This window comes from Oreochromis niloticus, unplaced genomic scaffold (assembly GCF_001858045.2).
Source record: "Oreochromis niloticus isolate F11D_XX unplaced genomic scaffold, O_niloticus_UMD_NMBU tig00000235_pilon, whole genome shotgun sequence".
NCBI classification, from domain to species: Eukaryota; Metazoa; Chordata; class Actinopteri; order Cichliformes; family Cichlidae; genus Oreochromis; species Oreochromis niloticus.
The window spans coordinates 621,109-633,426 of NW_020327097.1; the positions used below are offsets into that span (position 1 = coordinate 621,109).

At 37.4% G+C, this 12,318-nt stretch overlaps 1 protein-coding gene and 1 long non-coding RNA gene across 2 annotated transcripts in view; both read left to right on the forward strand.

Annotated features, from left to right (window-relative positions):
- Positions 1-12,318, forward strand: part of LOC109195581 (uncharacterized) — a 375,002-nt gene that overhangs the window by 250,157 nt on the left and 112,527 nt on the right. The window lies entirely within an intron of this gene.
- LOC112844471 (uncharacterized) lies at positions 5,455-5,983 on the forward strand. The gene is made up of 2 exons (XR_003217200.1): positions 5,455-5,539; positions 5,680-5,983. It is a non-coding gene; the product is annotated as an uncharacterized LOC112844471 (long non-coding RNA).

Consider the following 12,318-nt stretch of genomic DNA (forward strand, 5'->3'; position numbering starts at 1 on the left):
GCATCAGCAGTATAAGATCAGAGTTCAAACCTGGAACTATCACCTTTCCAAGTCTCTCAGTCAATCCTGTTATCTGATTTTGATTTGGTTTCCATCTCCAGGACATAGTTTCTCATATGCACACTTCCTTCTGCCCAAAGCATACTGTTCCTCCAAATTTCTTTTTGAGGATCTCTCACAGATGTCTCACTCCTCTATTATCAATCGGTCTCTATCATCCGAGCGCATGCTGTATTACTTTACAACATCCATCGCTAACCTTAAAATATTTCTTGATGGGGACACTGTGCAGAAGGACGTTGGATGGGAGGATGTATGTATATAAAGCACATCTGTGTGCTGGTGTGATGTTCTGAAGTGGACTGCTTGTATCTCTGTGCTATATTTTCAGAGCTCATTTTCAGAGGTCAACACGAATCAAGTCTTCATGTGCTTTCAAGCCTCGTCTCTTTTTTGATTGTTACTCTGGATGTTTTGCCACTGGGGTCATTCTTGTGCTCCTAACCCACTACTGCCTGCTGGAGATAAGTCACTTGACTCTCTGCATTGTACTGGATGGAGACTGGGAAGAGAGATCCTTGCACTCAGAACATTCTCCGTACATGCAGTTTGTTTTCTGTGTGATGGCTTTCACAAGATCATCCAGATCGACAGTGATCACTTTCAAGTGGTGAAGCTTCTGCACAACAACCCAGATTCTCATGCATTTTGCACATATATGTGTCCCAATAAGTCTCGAGGGGTAACAAGGTGCAGTTCAGTTTCTTTTCTTTCCTTGATATTATGGTGTGTCTTTCTCCACCTTTGCATTGACTTCATATCAGTATTTATTTATATCACGAAACTGAACATAAATCTCAACAACTCGAGTAATTTCAACTGTACAACTTAAAAATCAGGTAAATAGAGTAAAATCAACAAATATTCACATTAATAAATCATTTAATCCATTTACTCTACTCACTCCTGTAACTGGTACTCAGTCTACTCTTTATATGAGTAACAGGACTGAAAGTAATAGCAGTGAGTTTTTAGCATACAGTTTGCAATATAGCCACATGGCATCCTTGCTAGTATGAGGACAGTGAGCACAATCTAATGATTTTCCCCAACATTGTATTTTTAAAATAATCAAATAACAACTAAGATATAATTAAGGTAATGGGGCTGTATGTTGATATTCATCCATAGTTAAAATATCAAATAAATGAGAAAACGTACTTTTGGTCTTTGCATGGCTTTTAAAAGATTCACCTTATGCAACTTCCTGTCGTGCATGTGACTTCTGCAATGTTCCACATTTTTTACACGGGATAATATGTTAGGGTAACAGGACTGGGTGAAAATGCACATTGTGAACCCGCGGTTTGATTCACACAGAGCGACTGTGTTTGTGAAAATATGAGGGCTGGTGTGAGAAAGCCCACGACCCGACACTACGTGACATTACTAACGTGTGGGGGCGGAGCCAGGTTGCCATAAAGCGCGCGGTGCGTTCCAGTACTTTATTTTAGGAGAGTTCCCAACTGAGGGAGGCACGTGACCCTGTGTTGCAGGTTAACTGTTAGATTTGTTTACAGACTCCACTCTGTGTGTTCATCGTGTGTGGATCCGCAGATTGGTCGTTTTCACGAGCGGTCTTCTCAGTCTGTCAGCGTGTCTGCGGTTTGACATGATTAATGACCTCGGCAAAAAGAAAGTCTCCAGCTCTGTAAATCCACACACTATCAATATTATCTTTAGACGGCAGAAAACACAGTCTGAGGGGGCTGTAGTGACGTGCTAAGAAACTAACTCAACTAATTAGGAACTAACTAATTAGAAATACACTTAATCAGCAGTGGTGTTGTTTTATATTCCCCATAAGATCTGGGGACCTTGGAAAGGTGTAACGAAGGGCCAGAGAAGAGAGTGGCTGTTAGTGAATCATCCAGCAGGTCGGTGTTGAAGTGTTGAGTTTTAGATGAATCTGATTTTGTCTTTCAGATCAGGGAAGGAATACAGAAGTCAGGAGGTGGAAAAAAGCAAAAAGGCAAAATCCAAGCAGAGTTCAGTTAAAAGCTGTGGGGCACAAAGATTACAGGGCAGCAAACAGAGGCTTTGAGACATGTTGTAGACAAAGGTGGGTTGATTGCACACGGGCCTGTTATGTTGTAAACTGTTGGGCTGGGAAAAGGAGAGACTTGTGGTTAAATCACACCTTAATATTGCATAAAAGAGTGATGATCACATCATGTGAACATCTCAAATAAAACCTAATACAGGTACTGTTTCATGTCCACTCTAAACACAGTGACTGCAGGTCCTCCTACATGTGGTATGACTGTAGTTTATTGGCACGTTGTCAGTGCAGATATTTTCACTGCTGCTTATTCTCTGGCTTATGCTAGTTTTGCCCCACTCAGAGAGAAACAAAGACTTCAATGATGCTGTTCTAGGCTGTCAGTGCTGTGACAGGTCTATGGGAGAGTGCAGCCTGTCCACCCATTTTAAATTTCATTTCATTTCAATTTTATTTATATATCAAATAAAAACAGCAGTCACCTCAGGGTGCTTTATATTGTACAGTAGATCGCACAATAATAGATACAGAGAAAAACCCAACAATCATATGACCCCCTATGAGCAAGCACTTTCGCGACAGTTCAAAGGAAAAACTCCCTTTTAACAGGAAGAAACCTCCGGCAGAACCAGGCTCAGGGAGGGGTGGGGCCATCTGCTGCGACCGGTTGGGGTGAAAGAAGGAAAACAGGATGAAAGACATGCTGTGGAAGAGAGACGGAGATTAATAACAGATATGATTCAATGCAGAGAGGTCTATTAACACATAGTGAGTGAGAAAGGTTACTGGAAAGGAAAAACTCAATGCATCATGGGAATCTCACTAAGGTCTAGCAGGACAAGCACAGAGATGAGTCCACTGTCAGAGGCCATAAGAAGATCATTTCTAACCTTCACTAAAGCTGTTTCTGTGCTGTGATGAGCTCTGAAACCTGACTGAAACTCTTCAAATAAGCCATTCCTCTGCAGATGATCTGTTAGCTGTTTGACAACTACTCTTTCAAGAATTTTTGATATGAAAGGAAGGTTGGAGATTGGCCTATAATTAGCTAAGACAGCTGGGTCTAGAGATGCTTTTTAAGAAAAAGTTTAACTACAGCCAGCTTGAAGGCCTGTGGTACATAGCCAATTATTAGAGGTTGATCATATTTAAGATTGAAGAATGAATTAATGGCAGGACTTCTTTGAGCAGTTTTGTAGGAATGGGGTCTAAAAGACACGTTGATGGTTTGGAGGAAGTAATTATTAAAGTTAACTCAGAAAGATCAATTGGAGAAAAAGAGTCTAACTTAACATCAATGGTACTAAAAGTAGCTGTAGATAATATTACATCTGTGGGATGATTATTGGTAATTTTTTCTCTAATGATAAAAATTTTATTTGTGAAGAAGTTCATGAAGTCATTACTAGTTAACGTTAAAGGGATTGTTGGCTCAGTAGAGCTCTGACTTTTTGTCAGCCTGGCTACAGTGCTGAAGAGAAACCTGGGGTTGTTCTTATTTTCTTCAATCAGTGACGAATAGTAAGATGTTCTGGCTTTGCGGAGCGCTTTCTTATAAAGCAGCAAACTATTTCTCCAGGCTAAATGATGATCCTCTAAATTTGTGACACGCCATTTCCTCTCCAGCTTACGAGTTATCTGCTTTAGGCTACGTGTTTGAGAATTATACCACGGAGTCAGGTACTTCTGATTTGAGGCCTTAGTTTTCACAGGAGCTACAGTATCCAGAGTCGTACGTAGTGAGGAGGTAAAATTATTAACAAGATAATCGACCTCTGTTGGAGTAGCGTTCAGATAGCTGCCCTGCTCTATGTTGGTACAGGGCATTGAAGATGATAACAGTGGGTGGATTATATTCTTAAACTTAGTTACAGCACTTTCAGAAAGACATCTACTTTGATAAAGTCTACTCTCCATTGCTGTGTAATCAATTATTGTAAATGTTGATAGATGATAACAAGTAAGACTGGTTTCTGAGTTTTACAGCTGGGGTGGACGAGGCTAAGCATCAGGCTTTCAAATGAATTAAAAGTCTGTCTTGGTCTTTCATTGATTAATAGGCTGGTGTGAAAAATTGCTGCCACACCGCCCCCTCGGATGGCATTATTCAGTCTTTTAATAACATTTCTTATCATTTCTATGCCATTGACATTCAGCCTCATCAGATCAATAGGCTATCCACCCTAGTCCACTGCTTAAATCAGGGGACTGATTCACTCTGTAGCAAATACTTTGTCTTAAACACCAACAAGACTGAGACCGTGATCACAGCTCCTCATGAACTACAAATATAAATTGGTTCTTGCTTCTTTTTGATCAACTTTAAGTCCAACATTCAAAATCTTGGTGGAATATTTGATTCTTCTCTGGGCTTCAACTCACATATAAAATCTGTCTCGTTCCTGTTTCTTTCATTTAAGGAACATTTCTAACTGTGACATATCGTTAGCTTCATAGCATAATTGCCTAAGTCACTTTGACCAGACAATGACTTAGGCACTTATGCTATGAAGCTAACGATATGGTCTCCTCGGCTGAACTGGAAAAAACTGTTCATACATTTGTGTCATCGTGTTTAGATTATTGTAATGTCCTGTTTACCAGCCTGGACACATCATGTCGTTCTCACCTCCAAGTTATACAAAATGCTGCAGCCAGACGACTAACATGTTCTAACAAGCGAGCTCACATTACTGCTATTTAATCTTCTTTATATTGGCTCCCAATAAATTTCAGGATTTGTTTCAAAATTCTTGTTTTAACACACAGAACACTAAATGATCACGTCCTAGATTATTTATCTCAACTTCTTACAAAATATATGCTGCTCGTTGTCTCCGTTGACGGACTCATGATGTGTTAGTTGTTACCTGTACACGACTAAAGACTAAGTGTGACAGAGCCTTTCAGTCTGTGGCACCAAGGCTGTGGAACAGTCTGCCTCCACAACTACGTTTAGTCCACTCTGTGGATTCTTTAAAAAAGCTGTTCAAATGTTTCTGTTTTACAGGCTTTCTAATGACAAACATTTTATTGAATTATTATTTATTTATTTTAAAACCACCTGTTTATTTTACTGTCTTATTGAATCTTTTTTTTCCACTTAATGTTCATGTATATTTGAGCCTTTTGTGCTTAATAAATAAACTTTCATTACTTATCTCTGAAAATCAATCAATCAATAATCAAACAGTGAGTTTGTGCGTTTGAGTTTGTGTGTTTCAAAGATGGAGGCCACGCTGCTCTCAGAGGACTGTGTGTGGTTGTGGTAAACGTGTGAGCTGCTGCTGCTTCTTCCTCACATGTTTGACATGTTTCATATTTCCAGCTGATGCTGATCACACTAACCTTAACATCACAGACCATCCTTTGGTTCTTCTGTTCCTCTGAAACTTCCTGTGTGGTCCCTTTCACATTAAAAGCCCTCCCTGACTGTAAAGACTGGACTGTGCTGCAGCTGGTGGAAACAGTGTGTAGGTGTGTTGTGTTTGATGGAGGACTGAAGTGTGTGTCCAGCTGAGCTCTCTGTGTGCTCATATATACAGATGCTGATAAACACATGTTTGTATTTGGACCCTGTTACTGATCAGGACCTGCTGTGTGTTTCCTGTCCACAGGTCTACAAAGAGTCGCACTTCCTGCTGTGGTTCAGATGTTCAGCGTGTTGCTTTGTTTCTCACATGTTGGCTCCACGGTCTCTGCTGCTGTGGGCTGATGTCATGCAGCAATACAGCTGCTGAACATCTGGCCTTGTTTTGCTCCATCAGCAGATATTTGACTTTTAGATCACATGATATTTGCATGCAACCTTCAAACACGTGTGGAGAATTCATTATTTCTTTGAGAGATTTTTTAGTAAATAACAGAAAAAAGAAAGTAAGAGAAAAGCAAAACTTTAATTCTATAAAAGAGTAAAAATTCCACACACATGTAACTCACCACTGTGTGAACATCACAGGGGAGAAATCGTTTCTCTGAGTCAGAGATGAGTGTCAGTAACACAAAAGTCAAACTCAGTGTCATGCAGTGACTTTTACACAACCAGATCAGATGAACCAACTCACACTAAAACATGCAGTTTGCTGCACTCTTTACACTTATTTCTTTTCTATCTGCTCTTTTATATATTTTGTAAAACCAAAAAACATATTTTATATCACAGCAATTTTTCTCAAACTGCTGCATCACAGCTTTCATGCTCTGACCTGCATATGAAATGAGATAAAAGCTCTTTATTAGTAACTTCCCATACGGTAAAAAAATACATTTTTCCCGGCCAAAATATATTTACAATATATGGTAAATATATTTTGTATTTGTGATGCTCCAAAAAAATATATTTTTGAAATTGAAAATATATTTCTTTCTAACCAAAATACATTTCAAAATATATTTGTGTTCAAGAAAATACATTTCCAACCTTACAGTAGAATGTATATCAAAGTATCCCTTATTTAAAATGTATTTAGTGCAATAATAATAACAATAATAAAAGTAACAACATCTGCATCTAATCACATCTACAAAAACAGTTGGATTCAAACAAAACAGAGTCAAAGGTCTAGCAAGAATTAGGTTATTTATTCATTTGCTTACAGTATTTCACACAATATTAGCATTCACTTGACTTTGAAATTATTTATCAGTGATACAGTACACAAAATACAACAACTGCTATGTACACTTTAGTTTTTGACATTATATACAATATAGTACTTAAAGAAACAGTCCACTTTTTTTGGAAATAAGCTCATTCTCGATCTCCCTCAGAAATAAAAAAAAAAAAAGAGTTTGACCATTAAGTCTTTGGTCATTTTTCAATGCAATGCTCACGGTCCCTTCGGATTCAATGATGTATGCTAAGCTATGTTAAAAGTGTTATCACCATACAAATCAACTGTATGGATTCCAAAATGGTCAGACTCAACGTATTAACTCTGAGGGAGTGTTCCTTTAATGATGCAATATATAGCACTTAATGACTTAATGTAATGTATATCTGACGTTTTACCATTTAATGTTTAATTATGTATGTTTTTTTTTTTAATGAACTGGTTCAAAATCACTTCAGAAAAATACCACATGGCACTGAAGAAAATCATGTTTTCTCATGTTTAACCTTATTTAAGGAATTCACACTGATTAATGCTTCTAAAAATGTAATTAACTTTTAGTTTTTCAGTGTGAATGATCAGACATTTGCATTTGATCTCTGCAGCAAGAATACCTGTCAGATGCCCAAGACCTTTTGATACTGGTTCAAAATAACTTGGATTTGAGGCACAGAGACTATGCTTTGCTCGTTCATAGAATCTTCCAATGGCATAACACGTCTCTCCACTTTCATTTTGACATAATACAAATCGTTTAATGTTAAAGAAATTTTGATCATCATCATTCAACATAACAGTGAATGAATTACGTTTGAGTACACGACTGTAATCTTCTGAGTGAAACACCTCGCCATTTGTAATGATTCGTTGAAAGTACTGTACTCTGCTCCTTTGTACCCCAAAACGACTCAGTGCCATATAGTCATCCCTCCTAATTAATCGCACTTTAGAAAGATTAAGTGCAGTGATACCATGTGTGCGAGTTACATGTTTTAACTGTTTAGGTCTTGTTAGAGATTCAAATATCTCCTTGCATTCATTTGAGGCATCTTTCAGTAAAGTCTGGCCATAAAATGGTAAGGCCTTCTGTAGCCAGAACATTTTTACAATCTGTAGCGCAACCCCTTGAGTGCTTTTGATCATGTCTAGTAGTTTAGCATTGTAAGACTCAAACACAAAGGCGGAATGAGCCCACAAAGGCCCCCAGTTAACTACACTTCTTGGTAAATGGAGGCAAAGATGGACATTATAAGACAGATTAGCTTCCCCATAGAATACCTCCATGTCTTTCACAAAATCTGTTAGAAGTGCCTCAGACTCAGTAATCTGCTCTCTGGTTATATTTTCGCCCAACAGAAGGGATACTCCCTTGACTAGTTTAGACCAGTGATTCAGTAGTGGTTCTGGCAATTGTGAGATTATTCTGTTATCATATGTTACCTTATATCTGTAATCAAAGTAGTTGAATTATGATACTGCTGTAGATCATATTATACCCCTTAATATAGAGTGTGTGATCAGTATGTAGTTTTAGTTTGCATTATACTTCTGACTTAAAAGAGTGTGAAAATCATTAGATCTATTTGATTGACCTGTATTATTTGACACTGTTGAATGTGTTACACTGTTTCTTGACATTTCATATTGCTGAATCATGAAGAGAATGTTGTGTGCAGGAGACCTTGTGTCTAGAATAGAAGAAACAGACCACATTCCATACCCCCACCTTTACGGAGAGCAGAAAAACAAGGAGCTGAGGTCATAACTTAGGCGCCGTAAGAGAGAAAACATGTGAATGTTTAGGCTTTTACGACTAGGTGGGGGCCACTAGGGGCTATAAAAGGCTGAGTAACCCGTCACCATTTTGAGACTTGCTGTGACCCTCTGCAGGCAGGTCTCCCCATCATGATGGTTCTTATGCTCTTAAGTGTTGAATTATATGGAAATAAAGTATTGTTGATTGAGCATTTATACACCGAGTATTGTCCTTCCTTCAGCCCAAAGATTAAAAGAACTGGGAGATTTTAACACAATACACCTTTTAGTACAGGTAAGCTATAATAAAAGAGCCACATATACCACTCATGGGCTTTCCAAAATTTCCTCAATGTGACAGACCTTGGCACACGAGGTACATTACATGGCGGTTTAATCTTTAAAAGCATTTCATCTAACAGTTTTGTAGACCTACCTATATACCAGTGCTTTTCATGGTTTTCACTGTTTAACCACAGCCCTGTTACACTTCTTGCAACACCCAGAAGTACTGAATGCATGTAGTCTGGGACAGACCCTTCGATAATATCAAAACTGGGAAGTCTACACAACATACTTGGCCCTTTAACACCCATACCAGCTTTACCAGACTGTAGCGCAGCTTCTACAAATTCATTAGTTTGTTCCTGATTGCGGAGCTGAATGTCCTTCTGAAAAGGATATACACGAGTGAATCCTCTGCCTTTTTCAACTACCTTTCCTTCATGAAGGCAGTAGGAGCATCCATATTCACCATTAAACTGTTTAAAATTCTGGATCAGAGGTCTGGCAACTGAGTCACTCATTAGAATTAGAGGGATTACTTTTGTATTGACAGAAACACCTTTGTCATTTTCCCATGTGAAACCACTGTCCTGTAGGTCCACACACTCATCAATGAAAGGTTTTAAGAAACTTCTCATGTGAGGCTTCTCATCCCCGAACCATAGTCCACAAAGGAGTACATTATCCTGTCTTGTTTTCAATGGCAATTCATTAATGGTGCATAAAAGGGGCCAAATACTACAAGGGGACTTTTTAAAAACTGGGACACCATCACAGCTAAATGTTAAGCTGAGGGTTTGAAGGGCCGTTTCTGAACCACTTAAAGCTTTCTGATACAAAAAACCATCACAAATGTCACTGAGAGAAGTAGATGTTTCTGTTTGCCTTCCTATTAATTCATCTGTAATTCCTGGCATTTTCAAGAGATTTTTGATTTGATCTTCCAAGGAGAGGTATATGAAAAAGTTATTGGTAAACCTACTTCTGTCACGGTCCTGGGTCGGTGACCCAGTGTTTTGAGTTTCTTGTCTCTGAGTTTTGTATTATGGTCTCAGTTCCCTTTGTTCCCCAGTTTATTCTTTAGTGTCTTAGTTTGGCTCTCTTGTATTCTCTTTAGTTCTCTGAGTATTTAATAGCTCCCCTCTGTGTCTTTGTTGTTGTTCTGTGTTCTTAGTTGCTCTGTCTCCCCTAGTCTAGTTTGCGTCTGTGCTACTTCCTGTTTTAGTTTGAAGGTCCATGTCTCTTGTGAGTGTATTCTACTTTGCTCCCTCGTCTCGTCAGTTCTGATTTCTCCCAGCTGTGCTCCCCTTCTGTGTCTCATTCCCCTCGTTACTACCCTGTGTATATTAGCCCTGTGTTTGCCCTTGCTCAGTGTCGCGTCGTACCCTCAACTAGCTGTGTGTGTTCTGTTTCCAGTGTTCCTTGTGTTTAGTCATCTGCTCAGGTTCAGTTTTGTTTTCCAGTGTTTCAGACCTTAGTTCCTCTGTTTCGTCTTTTGTTGTCTTTTTGGTGAGTTTAGTTAATTCAAGGTTTTGTCCCAGCAATAAAGCTGCGCTTTAAGTTTGAACTCCCTGTGTCTGAGTCCTGCATTTTGGATCCACCTCTCCTGCCTGCCTGCCACACAGCCAACCATGACAACTTGCTTTGTCATAGGTGATGTTGCATTGAACACAATGAACTTGGTCCAGCTCAGCTGACATTATATTATTACACTGCTCACACACATAACAGATTTTCATGATGTCTTTTGTATCATCAAAAGCTTTGAAAAATGAATATTTTGTCCTGCACGCTGAATCACTGCCACCAACAACATTAAGGATTTTCATGATATCTTCAAGACAGTCATTGGTCAAACTGTGTTTGAGCTTAAGTGCCAGAAGTAGTAGTTGATTTTGCTCTTTAGTTTGACCTGAATCCACTGGGACCTCTATCTGAACAGGACCTGCAGTGCACTCTTCATCATTAGTCATCAGCAGAGTTCTGTCTTCTGGAAGGGTGTCTGGGATTTCCTTGAAAAGAGAAGAGAGAGAGTGAGAATTATGGGTCCTGTAAACATCACATTACAAATCTTCAGTGTAAGAGCATCAGCCTAGTGGACTCATAGACGCATTTATGTCTATATTGGTGAGATATAGACATTATATCTCACCTATATATATATATATATATATATATATATATATATATATATATATATACTGTATTTATGCATCTCTTTTTTTAACATTACAGCAGACATTTGAAATTGGTATTATTCACTAATTGTGCACTATTTGACATGTCCATTCAGTCTTGCCAAAATGTAAGTGTGCTTTGGCTGTCCAAGATTAACTCTCAAAATGAATGCTTAGTGCTTTCTTTCATGATAAATTCTGTAAGAATATATGATTGCAGTAGAAAGTAGAAATTACTGTAAAAATAATAATTAGAACAATGATTACTTGTTTTATTTTTTCTATCAATGCACTAATTCATGAATATTCTTTAAAAAATAATGTCTAGAAATTTAATGATCTTTTTGATTTCATTTCTTGACTTGAAAATTCAACTAACTATGGTGTACTTATTTCAACAAATCTATAGTCCAATATTCATGATAAATCCAATTTAGATTTATGCATTAAAAGTGTTTTCATTGCAGTTAACCCAAAATGTTTGTATTCCAATACTAACCTTAAAAAGAGACCAATAAGATCATTTATTAATAGTAATATTAATCAATCATTTATTATTTGGTATAACTGAAGTAATTAAATGCTAAGGGATATGATAAAATGGATGATAAGATAAAAAGGAAAAAGGAATAAAACTTTATTTTGGTAATCATCACCCTCAAGTTGTTCTAAACCTGTTTCTTTGTTCTGTTGAACACAAAAGAAGATATTTTCAAGAATGCTGGTAACCAGTTTCTTGTCCCTACTGACTTCCATAGTATTGTTATTTCATACTATGTCCATACTATGTCAAGATGGACCAGCAACTGTTTGATTATCAACATTATTTTATGTTAAAAAGAAATTCATAAAGGTTTAGAACAACTTATATATATATGAATTTACAAAAATGCAAATTGAACCACCAATTATATCATAAGGCATACCTTTTGACATTCCTTGATAACATTCTGAAGTTCTTCTTCTGCAACCTTAATTCTGAAAAAGAAATAGAAAGAAAATAGAAATTGCTTATTGCTATATTTGAACTCTAAGTGAACTGCTATTAAAACGATAAAGATGTGATCACTTATAAAGATGTTTATTGATCAGTAATAAGCAGATTAGACATAGCCTCGCTGTTTAAAACTCCAGATCATTCATTTGGGAGCCAGAGTACATTTATCGTACCTTATGCTATGGTAATTTATAAAGATTGTCATTTTTTCCTTAATATTTTCATTGTGGTTATTAATTACATTATATAAAAATTACTTAGAATGATGTTGTTTTAAGCAACTGCATGTCCTATTTTTACAAGAACATAAGCTGAAAACACTAATTGTAAATCCTTCAATGCTATTCTGGAGTATTAAACCCCAAATGTCTATTACACATTGGCTTTGTTTATTCTTGATAAAAAACAAACAAACATCTTAAGCATGCA